The 22612-nt window shown below is 42.9% G+C and overlaps 1 long non-coding RNA gene across 1 annotated transcript; it reads left to right on the top strand.

Annotated features, from left to right (window-relative positions):
• Positions 1–10957: 10957 nt before the first annotated feature.
• On the top strand, positions 10958–14007 carry LOC132618194 (uncharacterized). The gene is made up of 3 exons (XR_009574021.1): positions 10958–11373; positions 12318–12368; positions 13839–14007. It is a non-coding gene; the product is annotated as an uncharacterized LOC132618194 (long non-coding RNA).
• The last annotated feature ends 8605 nt before the right edge of the window (positions 14008–22612 follow it).

The following is a 22612-nucleotide window of genomic DNA, read 5'->3' as shown; positions in this document are numbered from 1 at the left end:
TATATTTATATGATTATAAAAGCTTGACATTAAGAGTAAAATGAGAAACTTACAGTTAGATTTTTTCTAAAATATAAAAATATTGTAAATTTTTTGAAACAAATGAAAACCGCCAAATAAAATGAAACTATGGGAGTATTTTTTGCTAGAAAAATTACAAGCAAATTTATATCCCTTTCAGCTGTGACTAACACATCCACTATAGTCTATAGAAGATAGAGCATTCAAAATTTGGAGAAAATATGATTTGTTTGGGTGTGTGGCCCCAGGATAAAAATCTTGGTCATTTGACCAATCTAGATAGGTAAAAGGGGATTCAAAATATAAGAAATTAAATTTAAAAAATAAATAATTTAATATACAGACATACATATATATATATATATAAAACACACACACATTAAAACAAATTGACGTACGTACTAAATTTTCTGCAGTATAATAGAGGTATTTACTTGCGCCGCTAGCTTTGCCCCTGCCTTTTAACAGTAACAATAACCAGTCAGCACTTTCTTGATTTCAGTTGTGCAATTATTGATTAGCCACTCTAATATACAAATCAGCCACCTTCTTAATTGATACCACTTTAATAAGTATCATCTATGTTTTTCTTCTCTTTTTTGTTTGGAGGGTCTTGGTTTTACTTGCTTTCTTTTTTAGCTGGAGGGCATCTATTTTAGGTAACTTCCTTTGGCATAATCTAAATAAATATGCTTCCGGTTGTCAATTGTCACATCGTGCATTCATTTCAAGGGATAGTGTCCTTTGAACCAACAAGCATCCATATCTTAATAAATTACCTGTTAATATCAGTGACAACTCTCACATTACCATATAGTACATATTTATTCACATGTTTCCTGTGGAGGATAGAGATTGTCCTCTTCCCCCCACCCAACATTTATTTTATCCATTAAAGCTAAAGCCTTGATCACATGTGTACATGATTCTCAGAGCATGTCAATTTTGAATCATAGTATTCTTCACCCACGGACATTATCAGTTATCTATTCTAACCAGAACTTTATTTTATACTGCGTGAGGCTGTTTTTGTTCACAAATTAGTGAACCCAAATCTTACATCTTTTTGGGTACACAAACAATGGATCCAGCAATTCGTAAAACAGAAAGAAGCCTCACACAATTTATGTTAGTTGTGTGAGGGCACAAAGTAAAATTGTATCAAGTTCTTCCAGGAAGAATCCATCAGAATAAGCACACTTTATCGTATCATCACCATGAGAAGTGTCAAGTTCGTATCATATGGATACTGATATATTCTACTAGTCTACTACTCTATTTTGTGGATTTTGGTTCATGTATGTTCAAACTCCAATTATATTATATGTATATAGAAGCTTCAACTACAAAATTCCATTGGACAATCAAGATACCCCTTGTTTAGGATATATTCATGATTGCAGTGTTTGTCAAAGGCGTTTTTGAGACACGCCTAAGCCTTGAAGCTCATTACAAATTAGGTTGTATGCTTTGGCTTGCGCAAGCTGCTTTTTAGTGTATGCATCTAGGCGTGAAAGTGTGTGCCTCATCACCTAGAGATTAATTCTATCTTGAAAAGATCGACACTAAACACTAAATATTTCACCTATATGTAATTTTCCATTCTTTTGTCTACATAATTATTGTTTGAGCTGATAGGAATCATTATTAAACAACAAAATAAATGTATATTCTTAATCGTCATTTTTTTTCACTTTGCATCTTTTTTTACTAAATCTCGTGCTTTATTTGCGCTTAAAGTCTCGATAAATTTCTGCGCTTTCTTTTTCGCAGTTGATACTAACATATTGACGATTGAGCTCATTCTTTGCGCACTAAGATACAATGTTGAGGATCATGCCAAGAGGAGGAAACAGGATTGTTCTGCAAAATATTATACATAGTAGGATGATACAGACAAAATAATTGTCTTTTTATTAACTTTTCTTGTATCTTCATCAAGACATATTTATAAGCCGTCCTATATATCTCCTTGTGAGTTGGACCACTACTAAAGCTGGACCATCGACAAGACTAGAAGCTTTATATGGACCCCCGCCCCCCCTCCCACACACACACCCACCCCACCCCACCCCAACCCTCCCTGTCAACCCACCATTGGGTTCGTTGTGGTAGTTCCAAATTATACTTGATAAACAAATAAGCTACCCACAAGATTTAGGAATGCTTTTAATTCTAATCCAATTCCTATTACTTTGTTGGATTATTCCTAGCTGCATATTTACAACACAGATGTGGTGATCAGTTGAACACCGAAAATCATGTGCACTTGGCTCAAAGCGAGAACAATCATACCACGTTAGTGTAATTGAACTGTCTGAATCCGGAGTTAGCTAAGTAACAGGTCAAGAAGTCCAAGGTTAATTAAAAGGGCGAATTGCCCTTCTTTTGGGGTGGTCTTTAAATTTTGCCACTCATATTTGCGGTCTTTAAATTTTGCCCCTCATATTTGTGGTCTTTAAGTTTTGCCCTTAGCTTGGATACTTGAGGTTCTGGGTTCGAACCCCCGCTCAGGCATAAAATAAAAAAATAATTTCGCAAGGCAGGGCTGGAGGGAGTGTATGCCGGATCCGGCATAAAGTCCTTAAGGAAAAACTAAAGTTATGCCGGAGGGGGCATAAGTTTTTCTCAAGGCATAGTTTTAGTTATGCCTTATGGGGCAAAACTTTTCCATAAGGAACTATGCCTTATGGGGCAGACTTTTAATTAAGGCATAACCAAAAGTATGCCTCATAAGGCAGAATTTTTCCTTAAGGCAAACTTTTAGTGTTGCCTTAATGAAAAGTTCCGCCTTATGGGACATACTTTTAGTTATATTTTATGGGACACACTTTTAGTTAAGGCATAACTAAAAGTATACCCCATAAGGCGGAACTTTTCCTTAAGGCATAATTAAAAGTTTGCCTTGAAAAGTAAAAAAATAAAATATATGTCTTAAAGCAAAGTCTGCCCCCTCCGGCATAACTTTAGTTTTTCCTTAAGGATTGTATGCCGGATCCGGCATACACTCCCCCCAGCCCTGCCGTGCGAAATTATGTTTTTATTCTATGCCTGAGCGGGGGTTCGAAACCAGAACCTCAGGTATCCAAGCGAAGGGCAAAACTTAAAGAACACAAATATGAGGGGCAAAATTTAAAGACCACCCCAAAACAAGGGCAATCCGTGCAAAAAAATGATTAAAAGGACATTAAGAAAGTTTATCCAATGAACTTATTAGTTGTGACTTGTGAATATTAATCATAAATGTTGGCTGGGCTATGGGCTACTAATTTTGGATTTTAAATGGGGCAATTCTGCGAATTTCCCTTCTTTTGGGGTGGTCTTTAAATTTTGCCCCTCATATTTGCGGTCTTTAAATTTTACTCCTCATATTTGTGGTCTTTAAGTTTTGCCCTTAGCTTGGATACCTGAGGTTCTGGGTTCGAACCACCGCTCAGGCATAAAATAAAAAAATAATTTCGCAAGGCAGGGCTGGAGGGAGTGTATGCCGGATCCGGCATGAAGTCCTTAAGGAAAAACTAAAGTTATGCCGGAGGGGGCATAACTTTTCCTCAAGGCATAGTTTTAGTTATGCCTTATGGGGCAAAACTTTTCCATAAGGAGCTATGCCTTATGGGGCAGACTTTTAATTAAGGCATAACCAAAAGTATGCCTCATAAGTTAGAATTTTTCCTTAAGGCAAACTTTTAGTGTTGCCTTAATGAAAAGTTCTGCCTTATGGGGCATACTTTTAGTTATATTTTATGGGGCACACTTTTAGATAAGGCATAACTAAATGTATGCCCTATAAGGCGGAACTTTTCCTTAAGACATAATTAAAAGTTTGCCTTGAAAAGTAAATAAAATAAAATATATGTCTCAAAGCAAAGTCTGCCCCCTCCGGCATAACTTTAGTTTTTCCTTAAGGATTGTATGCCGGATCCGGCATAAAGTCCTTAAGGAAAAACTAAAGTTATGCCGGAGGGGGCATAATTTTTCCTCAAGGCATAGTTTTAGTTATGCCTTATGGGGCAAAACTTTTCCATAAGGAACTGTGCCTTATGGGGCAGACTTTTAATTAAGGCATAACCAAAAGTATGCCTCATAAGGCAGAATTTTTCCTTAAGGCAAACTTTTAGTGTTGCCTTAATGAAAAGTTCCGCCTTATGGGGCATACTTTTAGTTATATTTTATGGGGCACACTTTTAGTTAAGGCATAACTAAAAGTATGTCCCATAAGGTGGAACTTTTCCTTAAGACATAATTAAAAGTTTGCCTTGAAAAGTAAATAAAATAAAATATATGTCTCAAAGCAAAGTCTGCCCCTCCGGCATAACTTTAGTTTTTCCTTAAGGATTGTATGCCGGATCCGGCATAAAGTCCTTAAGGAAAAACTAAAGTTATGCCGGAGGGGGCATAACTTTTCCTCAAGGCATAGTTTTAGTTATGCCTTATGGGGCAAAACTTTTCCATAAGGAACTGTGCCTTATGGGGCAGACTTTTAATTAAGGCATAACCAAAAGTATGCCTCATAAGGCAGAATTTTTCCTTAAGGCAAACTTTTAGTGTTGCCTTAATGAAAAGTTCCGCCTTATGAGACATACTTTTAGTTATATTTTATGGAACACACTTTTAGTTAAGGCATAACTAAAAGTATACCCCATAAGGCGGAACTTTTCCTTAAGGCATAATTAAAAGTTTGTCTTGAAAAGTAAAAAAAACAAAATATATGTCTCAAAGCAAAGTCTGCCCCCTCCGGAATAACTTTAGTTTTTCCTTAAGGATTGTATGCCGGATCCGGCATACACTCCCTAGCCCTGCCTTGCGAAATTATTTTTTTATTTTATGCCTGAGCGGGGGTTCGAACCCAGAACCTCAAGTATCCAAGCGAAAGACAAAACTTAAAGAACACAAATATGAGGGGCAAAATTTAAAGACCACCCCAAAACAAGGGCAATCCGTGCAAAAAAATGTTTTAAATGTGTAAGGTCACGTTTCATTTTTTTGCGGGGATTGTCCTTCAAATGCGTTGGCCTTTAATTTTTGTCCTTCTCATAAAAAGGTGGCCGAAAATATCCTGAGATTCTGGATTCGAACTCTAACTCAGTCAAAAAAAAAATCATAAGGTAAGGTTTCGCGAAAGTCTAAGGTCTTATAAGGCAGAACTAGGCATAACTTTTGCTTAAGTGTTGTCTTATAAGGCCTAACTTTTGCGAAACATTTGCCTTGAGATTTTTTTTTTTTTTTAACTGAGTTAGGGTTTGAACCCTCCTCAAGGTATTTCGACTTTTTAAGGCGAAGAGCACAAATTAAAAATTACCAATTTGATGGTAAAAATTAAAGACCACCCCAAAATAGGGGCAATCGGGTGAATTGCCCGTCACGTTTTAGTTTAATCCCAGTTATGCAAGTGTGATTCGACTTTATTCTGAATATTTTGAGTTAGTATAGGATCCAAGTGATTGTGATGTGCATATTTAAGCTTTTGGCCCAGTCTTGCAAACCCGCTGTTGCTTTTGCAGAAGGACAACTTGCTTTAAAGCTTTTGCAAATTGGGTCAGATTGTCGTATCTATGAAACATATGCACGACAAATTCTAGATAAAATGGAAAGGTTTTATAATGAATCAGTCCATAAATAGGATGAACCCAAACTTGGACACGTTTCGACATTTCATTCCATGTGGTTTTGTGCACATGCTTAAGATTGCTGATGATCGTAACAGGATTCTATTTAGAAAAATGATGCCACTTTTTTAAAAAAATAGTATCAATTTATGTGGCACTTTTAGTTTTCGAGATTCAAACTGTATGAATTTTGACTAACATTTTAACATGTATTTTTTCATCAGATTGATACGAGAAACGTTAGCAAATTATAATACTTTTCATGTAGTTTTCAACTATATAAATTTTAACCTTAAAATATTAAGTTAATTTTGTTTACCCCCGATTTGGTAACCAATTGAATTTGTATGTGGATATAGGATATGTGCTTTGGCCTAAATATGGATTACAAAGAGTGGATAAGAACGCTTTTTAATACACAAATAAGGAGCATAAATACCGGCTGCTTACACATATGACGAGTTGATTGAAGAGGTTCAACAAGAACTGGATATATATATATATATATATTGTGTTACAAATGCTCTTGAAAGTAAAAGAAGAATCAACCGACCTAAGGGAGGTGGGAGTACTCTATTTATAGTAATGAGCCCATGGGCTCTCTCCAACGTGAATCAATAAAATAGTAATAAAAGGGACAGCCCCTGCACGGGTTTGGTGTGATGTGACTGACGGCGCCGTCTGACACACGCATAGTTGGTAGCTGCCCATGATGTGATACCACTGACGCGTCCCAGCAACGGTCACAACGAACAACGGACTCACGGAGACCAGACCAACGGTGATAAAACCCCGGAAAGAGATCCCGAACCCTCAGTGACTTAGAGACCGAGTCAGATGGTGCTTCCACTCGGCAGCGATCAAAGTGCTTATCCGGGAAGGTGATGTCCTCGTACGAACTCTCGCCCCTTTTTCCTCTCCGATCCATAGTTGCCCCGGATTTACACGTATCCGGTTTTTTACCGTATACAGATAGCCCCCACGCTTCCCGGACCAACGATCCATCGGAGTGACGGGAAGTGAATGAATCATACATCCGACCGTCCGGACGACCTATCCTTATCTCCTTATTTTGGCGGGAATGGGTGCGTCATGTCTTCCCCTTTGCCGGCCACGTGTCCTATTCCGGATGGTCCGTTCCTATCAACCGCCTCTTGCACGTCATTTCGCGTCGCTTCACATTAATGACGTGACACGTGGCGATCCTCGATTGTCCGTCCTCGATAACCGTTCCCTTCCTTATGCCTATATAAAGCCCCTCATTCCCTCATTTTTTCACTTTTTTCGATCTGTCCTCTCTTTTCCTCTTCCATCTGTGTTCCAGATCCGTCCTTTCTATTACAAATTTGTTGCCAAATCTTCTCTTGTTTATACGAAAAAGAAGGGGGGATTAATTTTGTCATCATTCTTGCCAACTGCTCTTTGCTTCTTCAAATCGTTATTTCCTTCGTTTCCTTTGCGTTGTTTCCCAAAATCCTTTTCCTTCCATTCCTTCAACATGTCTGAAACCACTTCTACCGAAGTTCCGTCAGTTTCATCCCCGAGGGCCGAGGCTGTGTCCCCGACTAAACAAAAGAGTAACCCCGAAACTACGGCCTCGGATGTTATACCGGCCAAATTTAACTTCAATAAAGACCTGGAGGCGGAAAAGCCCTCTGCCGTCTCAGACCGGGGATACGACGTGAGGCGATATCCTTCCTCCATAACCGAGGATAAACTCAACACAGTCCGGGCAGACTGTGGGTGGGACACACGCCCAGTAGGGGTTTTTGCACCCGGGCCAGACGAATCCGTTACCGATCACCGGGAAGGGTTCTTGTACGTATACACTTATCCCTTTACCCTTAAGCTCGATCCCCCGGTTGATCCGGTCATACTGGATATGTGCCGGACCTATGGCGTGACTTTGGCTCAGATCGGCCCGATTGTTTGGAGGGTCGTTGCTTGCCTCCGGTTGCTAGCCAACAGAGCTGAGAAAGAATTCTCACTGGGCCACCTAATACGCCTGTACTCCCCAAGAATATTTCGGGGTGGTGTCATATAACTAACCAAGCGCAGCCGGAACCCGTTCTTCTCGAAGATGGACGAAGATCGGGACAGGGGGTGGTTAGAACGCTACGTCCGGGTAAAAACCGAGGACATAATCCCGGCCGCCCATCTACCTTTTCCGGAGAAGTGGAACGACAAACGTAAGTTCGAACCTTTGAGCCATCGCCCTTACCTGTTCAGTCGCTTATGGTATTGTTTTTTCACCGCCCTTTCCTTATTTTTGTAGCAAATGGGTTTGTTCCCCCGGTTATCCGAGATCTGAGTGAGTGGGTCATGACGCTCCTCAACCAGCTTCCCTATGAAGACCGGACTTGGGCCCACTTGTCACGCGGTCGATGGATCGCTCAAAATCATGGTAACTTTCGACTTTCCTTCGATCTTGCTGCATCTTTAGCCATTCGAGGTCGTCAGTTTTCTTAACCTGTCAACGTCTTTTATCGTTCAGGTTTGCCGAAGGGCTCGGTGGCATCTAGATCGGAGTCGGGGGCCGCTTCCCCTGCACCGGCATCCGCGTTCGATACGGCGGGTTCCTCCCGTGTTCTTGCCGAAGCCACCAAAAGAAAACGACCCTCAGAAAAGGGGCAGTCGTCCAAACGAAAGAAGGCAAGAAGCGTTGCCCGGCCCCAGAGAGGGGAAACGGAGCCCGACATCATAGTTCGGAGGGTCGACCCGGCTCCGTCAACAGCCCCAATACCCGAGGATACTGCCTCCGAACCGCCCTTGCCTTCTATCAACGAAGGTATCTTGATTCCCGTTCTTCCTTCAGGTGCGGAAGAAATCCTTTCCCCGGCTCCTCTTCGGTCGGTTGACTTTGTCGATATTTTAGGTGAAACTTCCTCGGAAGATACTCCCCTGCAGAGGAGTAAAGGAGCCGGGGAAACGGCTGTCACTGCAACCAATCAAAGGACAATTCCAGTTTCGGAGACCGAAGCCCCCATTCAGGCTCGCCCATCGCCCGGCCACGAACCTGTTTCTACTCCGGAACCCCCGGTCCTTGCCCGGAACATCGAGTCTACGCCAAGCTCGTCTACCCCCGCCCCGAGGGTTGAAGACTTTGAAGATATGTTTTCAACTACTCCTCCTGCTACCGGTGAAGCTGCGGGTTTTGGCCATCTTCCAATTCCTCGGGTCACGAGGTCGGCCCACCGACAGTCAGAATCTGGCTCTAGAGACAACCTGGTGACTATCTTCCCAGCCCCGAGCGTAGAACCAAGAAGGACCAGATCGGCCGTAATCACCGTCCCCGAGGATTGTGGCTTTCTATCACGTCCGGTAGGAGTAGCCAGTTATTTGCGTCCTCTCGTCTCCGACTCGGACAAGCGTAAAATGACCGGGGTCACCTGGCAGTGCCTTATGAACGAAGGCATGCACGCGGGCAACCGGGTAAGGCTCTCGGCCATCTTTGTATATCAATAGACCTTATGCTCATTTCGTTTGATTCTTTATGTTTGCTTTCTTTACAGAGTGTAGTACTGGAAAACGAAGCCTTCATTCGTGCCCAACATGAGATGGATGATCTTCGAGGCCAGCTAGATGCCCAAGGCCGAGAAACGGAGAAATACAAGCATCTCCTCCGAGAGAAGGATGAAGAGTTGGGTCGGGCCGCCGTTCTTGCCAACCTTCGTCCCAAGCTTGATGCGGCCAAGGACGAAAATCGTCGTTTGAAAAATGAGTTGGCCGCCATGACTGATTATAACCGAAGCTTCGAGGCTGAGAAGATTTTTCTTAGCCGAGACAAAGCTCAATTTTCGTCGAGGCTGGATGAGCTGGAGACCACCGTGTCCCAACTCCGGGGGGAACTTGATTTGGTGAAAGCCGATGCAGCGAGCTTAGCCGGGAGGAACGGGCTACTGGAATCTGATACCGCTCTATATAAAGAACGCATGAAAGTTTTCGAAGAGAAAGTCGAGGAGCGGTCTCGGATAAGTGAGGGCTTAAAAGCCGAGCTGGAGGAGGCGGTGAGTGCCAACGATGTTCTTAAGGCCGAGCTAGAAGCTACTGTCCATATGAGGACTATTGCAGTGGCGGGTCGGGCCGAGCTGGAGACTAAGTTGGCTAAAGTTGAGGCCGATTTGGAAGAAACCTGGAAAGGCGTGGAAACGTCCGAGGCCCATACTGCCATTGTCGCCGAGTATGAGAAGTGGAAGTCTCGGCGACTCACCCTCGAAGAAGCCGATCGCGGATTCTCTGATCTTCCGGCCCTGATAAACCAGGCCAAAGAGATGGAGGAGGAGGCAAACCATGCCCTCGGGTCCGACTCGGATGATTCCGAACGAACCGAGTCCGATCATTCTGCCTCTAGCCATGCCGAGTAGCATAGGATTTTTTGATGTAAACGTACTCTTTTGATGTAAATGTACTCTTTATAAAAGTATCTTTTGCGTACATGAAAGTTGCACTCCTCTTGTGTCTTCGTTTGAGTGCTTGTTTTTATTTTACCTTGAATTATTGGTCCGTTTTTCGGAAGAGATTATCCGTAGTCATTGATTAATTCTGCCCGTGGGACTTACCAAATGTTTTGTGGGCTTCGGACCTTTCTGTGCCCATGATAAGGGCTTCTCTAGGACCGGCGTTTTTCATGGCCGATTTACGATGACCTCATTGGCCTTGTCTAATATCGGCCATAGTGTCCGGTACAGGGCGTATTAATTGAGCAATGCCGAAATACGGTCATTGTAATGGTTTCTGTATTGCAAGTGTTTGTACATATGAGAATTTTCATTTCTTGTATCTTTGCCGTAGCAAACACTAAATGGGACACGATTCATTATGATCGTTTGGTCCTTACATCGGAGGAGGTGGCCGGTGCCCGGCCTTTGTTTTTGCCGTGGCAAATGTTGGATGGGACACGATTCATTATGATCGTTTGGTTCTTACATCGGAGGAGGTGGCCGGTGCCCGGCCTTTGTTTTTGCCGTGGCAAATGATGAGCTTCTTTCTGTTATATCCCATATTTTTTTTTCGTCGGATTATTTGTAAGCTGAGGTGGGGCCCACACATCGAGATTTTTTTTGGACATCTGAAAAGTCATATGAATCACATATGTGAAGTTAAACACAACTCAAGAAGGACCCTTGGGCCAAATCAAAGTGGAAGTCCTCCAAACGAATATTTTTAAGAAAACGTTTTCGGGTGATCTGACTTTTAGGGGCAAAAACGGTATTATAAGTTTGGAATTTGGAACAATACCAAGAAATAGAAGTTGTAGATAATTGAATTAGCTTTCCAACCATAGGTCGTGGGTTCTCAGGTGACGTCGGTACAAGGAGATATGGACGTTTTAAGGTCGAAAGGTCAGTGGGCTAGGCCCAACTCGGGATCAACCGAGTTGGCCCAAAAAAATAAAAAAAACGAATTTAGGCCCAAAAGTGAGGGTGGCCGGCCATACCTGGCCCAACCCATGTCACTTAATTAATTTTTCATGTGATAAATAAGACTAGAAGGGATCATTAGTCTTAGAAACTTCAAGAAAATTTGAGAAAGAGAAAAACAACAAAAAGAAGAACAAAAGCTTAAAGGCCATACGGCCATAGCTTGCAAATTTTTGCCCTTTGAAATCTTTCTCCAAAAATTATTTTCTTGTGGTATTTCTACTAATTCAAGGGTCCTTTACAACTTGGTGTAATTATTTTGGAAGAAAGAGCACTTGTTTCTTCAAGTTGACAACTTGGTCAAGTGAAAAAGATTGTAGAAAAAGGTAAGAATTAATCCCTTTTTATTATGTTATGAAGGTTGGTTTATGTTGTAGTATGTAGAAATGAGTAGAATTTATGGAAATATGGAAGTTTACAAAGTGGGTGTGCATATATGTAAGTGGACATATATGTATATTGTTGTATAAATAGTATGAGTTGAATTTTATGTTGTATTCTAGTTGTGGTTATGGTGAAATTTATATTGGAAATGGAAGAAAATGGTTCAAGTTGGCATGGAAAATTATTGGAAATAGTTATAGGAAATTATGTGATTTTAATGAAGTTTTTATGTAATTATAGAAGTGGAGTTTTAAATGTGAATTATTATGTTAGTTGGTGAATTTGGAAGGATAATAGTCCATATTGGCATGAAAGATTGGTTGTTAAGTGGTTATGAGAAGTTTTGTGATTTTATGGTAGATTTATGTAATTATGAAAATGAAATTATTAAGGTGCAAATTATGATTATGGTTGATGAAATTGGAAGATGGAAATATGTTATGAATATGTAGATTGAAGATTAGAAGTTTTGGATGGATTATGGTTTTGGTGGAAAGTTTGTATATTTTGTATATCTTGTGAATATTTGGTAGAAACGATATGAAATGCTTCCGAATTATATTGTAATGATCTTGATTAGTAATGAATGTAAAAACATTGAGATTGGTTTGGAAATGTGAAGTTGGAATGAAAGCTATTGCATTATGTTGGAAAGAAGACTAGTTGTGTTATATTGTGTTTTGTAGTCATGGTTGTTGTCATTGTGTTGATAGTTTGGCCGGGTTGAATTCCCGGATTGTTGTTGATAAAAAATTGGCTAAGTTGAATTTTGGGGATGGTGTATTTATAGGGGAGATGCTGCCCAAATTTTTGTAGACAAGTATTGGTTAAGATTGAAATCTTAAAGCCTTACAATTAACATTTGGTAATTGTGACCAAATTGTAGATTTTGGCGAACTTGAAACTTGATTTTGGAGACGTGTATGAAGCGGAAAAGGTATGTAAGGCTTCACCCTTCCTTCTATGGCATGTCTTAAACGTAATAAGTTGGGTACGAGCCTCGGGGACAACTCTATTTCCCGGAATCCGCACTTAAAGTTTCCCCTTTTTCATTCAGTAGAATTGAATTAGAAATTGTGTAAAATATTGGAGAAACTTCCTAAACATCTAGAACTGGCATAAATATGACCCGACTACCTTAAAACCCTCACAAGTGACGTCATGAAATATAATGTACGTAAATTTGGTACGCCGCCTCATTTGACCTGAGGTGGGCGCATTGTTCCCGGATTTTCCCTATTGCTCCGTTTGACTTATTTTGGGAGTAGAATCCAAAGGAAACTTTTGATCCTCGTTCCGATTATCAAACGATAAGTACTGTACCATTCTAATGGAAATATGTATATGTATATAAAATATGTATATGTATATAAGATATGTAAAAGTATATAAGACATGTATATGTATATAAGATATATATATGTTTATAAAATATGTACATGATATACGTATATGTATACGATGAAAGATCCAGAGCGCTATAGACGCTGATATATGTATATGATAAAAGATCCAGAGCGCTATAGTCGCTGATATACGTACATGATACCAGTATATGTATATGATAAAAGATTCAGAGCTCTATAGACGCTGATATATGTACATGATGTATGCATATGTATACGGGGAAGATGGGAATAAGGGCAGAGCGTTATACACGCATATCCACCTGATCAGTTGGCATTACATGACATGATATCGTCCCGGACGCGGGATGCCCGGACGCGGGATGTGTATTTATGGCTAAATGGATCGGCTGCCGACGCCTCGGCAATATGACATGTTCTATTTTTATATATATATGAACAAGAAAAGATTTTCAACGGAAAGCTAAGCTATGATATGATACGCTATGATACGCTATGCCATGATATGATACGCTACGACAAGCTATGCTATGATATGATAAGTTATGCTATGATATGACAAGTTACGCTATGGCATGATACACTATGACACACTATACTATGACATTGACATGATATAACACGATACGACATGCTGTAGTAAGACATGACATTACACGATATAATATGCCATGATAAGACACGATAGGATACGACCTGATATGCCACGATAGGATACGACCTGATATGCCACGATAGGATACGATAGGGCACGATAGGACACGATACAACAAGATACGACATAATATAAGTTCTATTTTCTACGTTCATGGAGGGGAAACGTTTTTAAAAGGGAAAGACAAGCCATGCATGATAGCCGCCCAAAAAGGGGCCTTCCTATGTACAGGTTACTTTCTTGCCTCGTTATATGTCCTGTGACTCCATGATATTATTAATCGCACTCTATGTTATTGCTTGCATTGTCTTCCATGCCTTACATACTCGGTACACTATTCGTACTGACGTCCCTTCTTGTGGACGCTGAGTTTCATGCCGCGCAGGTCAGCAGACAGGTGGACGTGATCCTTAGAAGCTCTACCAGCCGCACTTGACAGCGCTCCAGTTGTTCCGGAGCCTCACTCCAGCGGTACTATTTTATGCATATACATTCGGGCTTGGTAGCACCCCGGCCCTTTCTATGTATAAGTGTACTATGTCTAGAGGCTCGTAGACAGATACATACAGTCAGTCAGGTACAGATATATGTATAGTGTTTTGGCATGTTAATATTGTTGTACAAGGTAATAACGGAGTTTATTAGTTTATGTTCAACGGAAAAAAAAATGGCTCGGTTTACACGGCTTGCTAAGAGGTACAGGTAATACGATAGATAAAGGGTGCTCGGTACAAGTATCGGGTACTCGTCACGGCCCCTAGTCGGGTCGTGACACTTTCTTTGTTTCTCTTTATCGTTTCATGCTCCGATGTGGGTACTGTGCCCCCCTAACACTTGTCCGAGCTTCGGGGTCGAGTGAGTGTTACCAAGCCCCTACTCGGAAGATGTAACCTCGGGTGCCCGAGTTCTGGCCCTTTATCTTCGTTGTGTAGCACGTTGTACTTGTTGCCTCATTAAAATCCTCGTCGGAAAACCCATTTTGGGACAAAATCGCACTAAGGAAAAGAGTGCAACACGTGCTTTCAGTCCTAAATTCTATTTTTGTGCCGTCCTCGACTTCCTGTAAAAAGGCAGTACGGTTAACAAAAGGTATATGAGAGGATCATACCTTAGCAGTAGTATCTTTTTAGATGGGCTACGTTCCAGTTGTTGCGCAGGCATTGCCCATCCATGGACTCCAGCTGGTATGACCCTTTGCCCGTTACACCGGTCACCTTGTACGGTCCTTCCCAGTTTGGTCCTAGCTTTCCCTCTTTTGGGTTCTTTGTATGCAAAGTGACCTTTCGAAGTACTAAGTCCCCAACTCAAAAATGCCGAAAGTTGGCTCTCCGATTGTAGTATCTTTCCGTTCTCTGCTTTTGGGCCGCAATTCGGACCAATGTTCTCTCACGCATCTCATCGGCGAGGTCGAGTCTTACGGCCATGGCCTCCCCGTTTAATTCCTCGGTTGTATACCTGAACCGGAGAGTCGGTTCGCCAACCTCGACGGGGATAAGGGCTTCGGCCCCGTACACCAATGAGAAAGGGGTCTCGCCCGTGCTAGACTTGGCCGTGGTTCGGTACGCCCACAACACCTCGGGTAATACTTCTCTCCAATGGTGCTTTGATGCTTCTAGCCTTTTCCTTAGGTTTTGGATTATTGTTTTGTTTGTGGATTCCGCTTGTCCGTTTGCACATGGGTGATATGGGGTCGACACAATCTTCTTGATCTTCAACCCTTCAAGAAAACTGTTGACCTTGCTACCCACAAACTGAGGACCGTTATCACAAGTTATTTCGGCCGGAATGCCAAAACGGCAGACGATGTGATCCCAAATGAAGTCGATAACCTCCTTTTCTCTGATTTTTTCAAAGGCCTGTGCTTCGACCCACTTAGAAAAATAGTCAGTCATAAATAAGATGAAGCGTGCCTTACCTGGTGCCCGGGGTAACGGGCCCACGATGTCCATCCCCCACTTCATGAACGGCCATGGTGAGACCACCGAATGCAGCAACTCCCCGGGCCGGTGAACCATCGGGGCATGCCTCTGACACCCGTCACACTTTCGGACAAAGTTTCTCGTGTCTTCATCCATCCGATTCCAGTAATATCCGGCTCTGATAAGCTTTCGGACCAGAGCTTCCGCACCGGAGTGATTGCCACAGGTTCCTTCATGTACTTCTCTCATCACATACTCCATTTCCACAGGGCCCAAACATTTAGCCAAAGGTCCGTGGAAAGAGCGTCGGTATAATTGGTCGTCCACTAAGCAAAAACGGGCTGCCTTTGTTCGTAACGAACGTGACTCCTTTGGGTCGCTTGGGAGCTTATCATCACGCAAGTAATCAATGTATTTGTTGCGCCTATCCCAAGTCAAACCTGTTGAATATATTTCGGCGTGTCCGTTTTCTATGGCCGTGTTTGATAGTAGCACCGTTGACCCGGGGTTGATTTCGGCCCCTTCGACCGCAGATCCCAAATTTGCTAATGCATCGGCCTCGCAGTTCTGTTCTCTTGGTATATGCTGCATGGTCCATTTTTTAAATCGGTGAAGCACCACTTGGGTTTTCTCGAGGTACCTCTGCATCCGTTCGTCCTTGACTTCAAATGTTCCATTCACCTGGTTTGCGACCAGAAGCGAGTCGCACTTTGCCTCGATAGTTTCTGCCCCCATGCTCCGGGCCAATTCCAAACCTGCAATCATAGCCTCATACTCGGCTTCATTGTTAGTTAATTTGGCAGTTTTGATGGACTGTCGGATGACATCACCGGCCGGGGCCCTAAGGACAATACCAAGCCCGGAACCTCTAAGGTTCGAGGCCCCGTCCGTATGCAGAGACCAAATGCCCGTGGCCTTTCCTGAGGTTAGTAGGAATTCTTTTTCGACCTCGGGGACCATGGCCGGGGCGAAGTCTGCTACCAAATCGGCCAAGATTTGGGATTTGATGGCCGTTCGGGGTCTGTATTCGAGGTCGTAACCGCTAACCTCTACAGCTCACTTCGTTAGCCTACCCGACAACTCCGGTTTATGCATGATGTTTTTCAAAGGATAAGTAGTTACTACACATACGGGATGGCTTTGAAAATAAGGTTTAAGCTTTCGGGAGGCGCTCACCAGTGCTAATGCCAGCTTCTCCAAATGGGGGTAACGGGTCTCCGCGTCCCCCAATGTTCTACTCACATAATAGATAGGGAATTGCGTACCTGATTCTTCTCGGACCAAAACGCCGCTTACCGCCACTTTGGAGACAGCTAGATATAGAAATAGTGTCTCACCCGCCTTCGGCGTGTGCAGTAGAGGGGGGCTAGACAAGTATTTCTTCAAATCCTGTAGAGCTTCTTGGCACTCGGGTGTCCAGACAAAATCGTTCTTCTTCCTGAGCAAGGAGAAGAACCGGTGACTCCTGTCCGAGGATCTTGATATGAAGCGACTTAGCGCTGCGATTCTCCCGGTGTGTCTCTAAACCCCCTTTATGTTGTTCACCACCTCGATATCTTCGATGGCTTTGATCTTGTCCGGGTTGATTTCGATCCCTCGGTTTGACACCATGAAACCCAGGAATCTGCCAGATCTTACACCGAAGGCACACTTCTCCGGGTTGAGCTTCATGTTGTATTTGCGAAGCACATCGAAGGTTTCCTGCAAATGCTTTAAATGGTCCTCTGTTTCCAGGGACTTAACAACCATATCGTCAACGTAAACTTCCATTGTTTTCCCTATTTGTTCTTCGAGCATTCCATTAACTAGGCGTTGGTAAGTTGCACCGGCATTTTTAATCCAAAAGGCATGACATTATAACAGTAGGTCCCGTACCGGGTGATGAAGGATGTTTTCTCTTGGTCCTCCGGGTACATCCGGATCTGGTTATACCCGGAGTAAGCGTCGAGAAAACTCAACATCTCGTGCCCGGCCGTTGCATCGATCATTCTATCGATGTGGGGCAACGGAAACGAGTCCTTCGGACATGCCTTGTTTAAATCTTTGAAATCAACACACATTCGAAATTTGTTACCTTTTTTGGGTACTACCACAACGTTAGCCAGCCACTTCGGATATTTCACTTCCCGTATGGAGCCTATTTTCAAAAGTTTTGTTACCTCGTCCTTCACTAATGCGTGTTTAGCCTCCGCCATGGGTCTTCTTTTCTGCTTTACCGGAGCAAACCTCCCGTCCAGGCTGAGCTTGTGAGTTGCTATGTCTGGTGATATACCTGTCATATCTATATGTGACCATGCAAAGCAATCAGCATTAGCAAGGAGGAATTCAATTAATTGACGCCTGAGCTCCGGGGTGAGCCCCGTGCCCAGGTATACCTTTCTTTCCGGGAGATATTCGAACAGGATGACCTGCTCCAGCTCCTCCACTGTCGACTGGGTTGCATCCGAGTCATCCGGCATGACGAACGATCTGGGTACCTCGTAATCTTCCTCTTCATGCACCGGATTAAACCCGACGCACTTTGATTGCTATTTGGGAACTTCTCCTCCTATTGCACATTTCTCTTCCGGCCCCTTGGGCTGATGTGCCACTTCCTCTACTGCGAACATTTCCCTTACAGCGGGCTGCTCGCCTCGGATGGTTTTCACTCCCTCCGGCGTGGGGAACTTCAACAGCTGGTGTAGTGTTGAAGGCACGGCCCTCATGTTATGTATCCAAGGTCTGCCCAATAGGGCATTATATTTCATGTCACCCTCGATCACGTAGAACACCGTTTGCTGAATGGTGCCACCCACATTTACAGGCAGTGAGATTTCCCCCTTTGTGGTTTCGCTTGCCATATTGAACCCACTTAATACCCGGGCCACTGGTACGATCTGACCGAGCAGTCCCATCTGTTCAACCACCCTCCATCGGATGATGTTGGCCGAGCTACCCGGGTCAACCAAAACGCGTTTGACCTTAGTTTTAAAGACCAGTATAGAAATTACCAACGCATCATTGTGGGGTTGGATGATGCCCTCCGTGTCTTCATCATTAAAGAAGATAGATTCCTCGGTCGAATGATCTCGAGTGCGCTTTTCACGGACAATAAAAATCTTTGTCCGTTTCATTACCGGCCCTCGAGGGGCATCAGTGCCCCCCACTATCATGTTGATCGTATGTTGGGGTTCAACAGGCTCGGGCATTTGATAAGATTCTCTTTCCTTATAGTGATTTTTGGCCCGCTCGCTCAGCAGATCTCGGAGGTGACCATTTTTCAATAGCCGGGCTACCTCCTCTCTCAATTGGCGGCAATCTTCAGTTCGATGACTGTGGGTCCCGTGATATTCGCACACTACACTTGGATCTCGCTGACCCGGGTCCGTCCTCAATGGTTTAGGCCACCTTACATCGGGTATACGTCCAATAGCCGAGACAAGTCCCGAAGTACTAACGTTGAAGTTGTACTCCGAAATTTTTGGAGAAACTTTATTGCTGGCGGAACTTCCGGTGTCGCTCCTAAACGAGAGTCCCCGACTGTTAGACGGGCGTTCAACCCGCTTGCTGCCCCGTCCCAAGAAATGGCTCGGACTCTCTACTGCCTTTTCTGACCTGAAATTTTGCTTCTCCGTGTAGGGATATGGCCGAAACCTCTCTTTCAATGATTCGGACTTGCCTTCATATCCCTTCCTCGGTTCCTCGAAACCTCTATTTACTTTGGTCCTTACCGGAGGGAGCTCGAATTGATCATCCTCCACCCGGATATTTGACTCATACCTGTTGTGGACGTCGGCCCAAGTTACGGCCTCGTATTCTAACAAATTCTCTTTCGGTTTGGCCGAGGCCACCGAACTTAGCATGTTGAGTCCTTTTGTGAAGGCCTGTGCGGCCCATTCTTCTGGCACCGGAGGGAGCTCCATCCGTTCCCTCTGGAACCGGGTGACGAATTCCCGTAGCAGCTCATCGTCCCTTTGGGTTATCCAGTAGATATCAGCCTTACGGGCTTGCACCTTTATCGCACCGGCATGTGCCTTTACGAACGCATCAGCGAGCATTTCAAAAGAAGTGATCGAATGCTCGGGTAGATGGTCATACCACGTCAATGCCCCCTTCGACAGAGTTTCCCCAAATTTCTTTAACAACACCGACTCGATCTCATCTTCTTCCATATCATTGCCTTTTATGGCACAAGTATATGAGGTCACATGCTCGTGTGGGTCTGTGGTGCCGTCATACTTCTGTATATCGGGCATTTTGAACCTCTTCGGGATCAGTTTCGGGGCCGCACTTGGCGGGAAAGGCCTTTGGATGTACCTCTTCGAATTCGGCCCTTTCAGTAGAGGTGGAGCCCCCGGTATCTGGTCCACCCGAGAATTGTACGTCTCGACCCTCTTCTCGGTCGAATCCACCCGTTTTGCCAAGATCTCGAGAATTTTTAGGACCTCAGTTGAGGAGCCGGCTCCGGAGCCGTCGCTCTCGATCATTTGTTCTCCGTTTCTTCCGGTTTCAACCGTACCTTTTGACTTTATCGGCCCTGCTTCACCCTTTCCGCTCTGCAGTTGAGCAATCGCTAGCCCTTGCTCGGCGATTGCCGCCCTTTGTTCCTGCAGCATTTCAAAGATCAAACGCAAGCTAACGCCGTCGTTTGGCGCGTCTGGCTCTCTCCGGACCCTATCCCGGGATAACGTAACGGAATGGTGAGTGTTTAGAGGATCGGTTGCCGGCGGAACGGCATTCTCTTGATCTACGGTGTTTTGCCGGTTAAGTCCTTCCCTTGAATCAACGGGGTTCGGATCAGCGGGGTTCGGCAATGCCCGCAGTCCGCTCCCTTCGTTTTCCGCCACTATCTCAGCATTATTGACATGACCGGATTGCTCGATGTCAGCCATTTGGACCGTTTTCACAGAGACGGAGAGGGAGTTTTTGGTTTCGATGAATGCGGTGAAAGTTAAGGCCAAAGACCACTATTATCCTAGCCCCACGGTGGGCGCCAAACTGTTTACCCCCGATTTGGTAACCAATTGAATTTGTATGTGGATATAGGATATGTGCTTGGGCCTAAATATGGATTACAAAGAGTGGATAAGAACGCTTTTTAATACACAAATAAGGAGCATAAATACCGGCTGCTTACACATATGACGAGTTGATTGAAGAGGTTCAACAAGAACTGGATATATATATATATATATTGTGTTACAAATGCTCTTGAAAGTAAAAGAAGAATCAACCGACCTAAGGGAGGTGGGAGTACTCTATTTATAGTAATGAGCCCATGGGCTCTCTCCAACGTGAATCAATAAAATAGTAATAAAAGGGATAGCCCCTGCACGGGTTTGGTGTGATGTGACTGACGGCGCCGTCTGACACACGCATAGTTGGTAGCTGTCCATGATGTGATACCACTGACGCGTCCCAGCAACGGTCACAACGAACAACGGACTCACGGAGACCGGACCAACGGTGATAAAACCCCGGAAAGAGATCCCGAACCCTCGGTGGCTTAGAGACCGAGTCAGATGGCGCTTCCACTCGGCAGCGATCAAAGTGCTTATCCGGGAAGGTGATGTCCTCGTACGAACTCTCGCCCCTTTTTCCTCTCCGATCCATAGTTGCCCCGGATTTACCCGTATCCGGTTTTTTACTTTATACAAATTTAAGTCAATTTAGCTTCAAAATTTAGTCAAATTGACTCTCAAAAAATGAAAAGTGTCACATAAATTAAGACGGAGGGAGTAGTTATATTTCTAGTGACAGTGAGGACGAGATAACTGTTTATGTAATTGGATGCAAAGGACTTTTCACATTTAAGTTTAGCTTTTAAGAACAGTGGCGTTTGAACTAACAGGGTCCACACGTTATCCTATTATTGTCAACAAGGATGCAAAATCTAACCTTAAATCCATTTGATGTTTCTCTGACTCAACCTTATTCCTGATCAGTGTTTTAAAAAGCGGGGGCGTAAGGCGGGGTGTTTTACATACACCTCGACGAGGCGTAAGCCTCGAGGCACGGGACGTAAGCCCCATGGGTATTTAATTTTTAGTATTTCTTAAAATAATATAATTACAATAAATATTTTTAAATAGATAAAATTACATAAAAAAAATAAAAGAAAACTGCAAATAAATGAATATATATATATATATATATATATATATATATATATATATATATATATATATATATATATATATATATGTGTGTGTGTGTGTGTGTGTGTGTGTGTGTGTGTGTGTGTGAGCGCGCGCGCGCTTGATCCTTACAAAAAAATGATCAAAGCAATCCATTATACACCGCTTATAACTTGTAATTATATATAACATAATTTTACAAGTATAAACAATATAATGAAATAAAAGCTATTATGAAATGCAAAAAAATTCTAACATTTTAACTTTCAAACACGAAAAAAAACACAGTTTCTTAAAACACTATTACTATCATACTATTCATTTTATCCTGATACATAGGACTTATGACCAATGACAAGTTAAAATGTACAATTCCGCTATGTGTGTTTTTTTTTTTTAAGAATTAAGTGATATTCACCCTCACGACGTTCTCAAATAGTAAATATCCAATACTACGACTTGTTATATGAGTTACACCCAATCTTCTATTTCTATAGATGATAAACTATTAAGTATCATTATTTTGTTAAACAATTATGAGGGTGAATGATTTTAATTAAGGAATTTAAATTATAATTTGTGTAAGAACTGTTAGGCGAGCCCTGGGCGTTGGGCGTTAGGCGTGTTTAGGGCGTACGGTTGGGCGCTTAGGGCGTAAGCCTCATAGGAACTAAGCCCCGCGCGTTAGCCCCAGGGCGTTTTGCCACTGCCCTGCCCCGAGGCTCGCCTCGGGGCGAGTCTTGACACTGCCTTTTAAAACAATGTTCCTGATAATCTATGGGACGATTCGGTCGGATATTTTTAAAAAATTATACCATCCTAATTCTTCGGTTATTTTATTTTGTATAACCAAAATTAGACTTTTCGAGACCGTCTCATCATCTCGGTTTTTCTTCGATATCGGTTCGGTTCGATTAATTTAGTTTTAAAGTGTCACCTAAGAATACACCACCATTAAAATGTCACGACACAAACCTCCACAAACCTATTTGTAGTACACCATCAAATAAATATTCTATTTGTTTCTTATGAAATATTTAATGTAAAAGATATTAAAAAAACTACACAAAGTAATTAAACTGAAATGTGTTATATCAAGTAGCAAGACAACAACGATGGCATCA

Source organism: Lycium barbarum, chromosome 11 (assembly GCF_019175385.1).
Source record: "Lycium barbarum isolate Lr01 chromosome 11, ASM1917538v2, whole genome shotgun sequence".
NCBI lineage: Eukaryota > Viridiplantae > Streptophyta > Magnoliopsida > Solanales > Solanaceae > Lycium > Lycium barbarum.
The sequence above is the reverse complement of the archived record's forward strand: the minus strand, read 5'-3'. Positions and strand labels throughout refer to the sequence as shown.